This window comes from Rhinopithecus bieti, unplaced genomic scaffold, assembly GCF_001698545.2.
Source record: "Rhinopithecus bieti isolate Rb0 unplaced genomic scaffold, ASM169854v2 repeat_27299, whole genome shotgun sequence".
Lineage (NCBI taxonomy): Eukaryota > Metazoa > Chordata > Mammalia > Primates > Cercopithecidae > Rhinopithecus > Rhinopithecus bieti.
Genome location: NW_016906771.1, coordinates 1 through 649, shown reverse-complemented (window position 1 = coordinate 649; position 649 = coordinate 1). Strand labels below are relative to the sequence as shown.

General features: G+C 46.4%; 1 pseudogene; it reads right to left on the bottom strand.

Moving 5' to 3' along the window:
- Positions 1-7: 7 nt before the first annotated feature.
- Positions 8-644, bottom strand: LOC108526141 (N-acyl-phosphatidylethanolamine-hydrolyzing phospholipase D-like; annotated as a pseudogene).
- Between the last annotated feature and the right edge of the window lie 5 nt (positions 645-649).

Sequence of the window (649 nt, the reverse complement as noted above, 5' to 3'; positions counted from 1 at the left end):
ACCTTGGTTCATAAGCTCCGATGGGAATAGCTGCAAGGTCAAAAGGTCCAAATCTTTTCCTATCTCTTCAAAAGCAGGGCAATAACCAGTATCTCCTGCAAAAAAAAATCGATTCCAAGGCCCCAAGACAGACCAGCTGCCCCACAGCACCTTGTTGTCATCCATTACAGTCCTTTTACACCAGTGCTGGGATGGTGTAAAGACAAAGGTGACCTTATCATGTCCGGGGACACAATTCTCCTCCCACCAGTCCAACTCAATCACATTCTCACAGCCACATTTTGCATCTAGTCAAGAAGACCCAAAGGCACAAACCATCTCAACTCGTTACCAAATCGCTCATTCAAAGCAATGACAGAATTGTAGTCCAGATGGTCATAGTGGTTGTGACTGATAAGGACCGCATCTATTGGAGGGAGTTCACTTATTGTGCACGGGGAAGGACGAAATCGCTTTGGACCCATGTACTGCGACGGTGAAGCATGAGAGCTAAAGATGGGATCCGTGAGAAATATGAGCTCATCCATTTCCACCATTACTGTGGCATGTCCCAGCCATGTGACTCTTAAGCCAGCTTCCCTCACTCCAGCTTCTTCAGGGTTAGTGATAAAATATGGCTTAAGCACTGGGAGTTCTTTGTCAAGTTCCT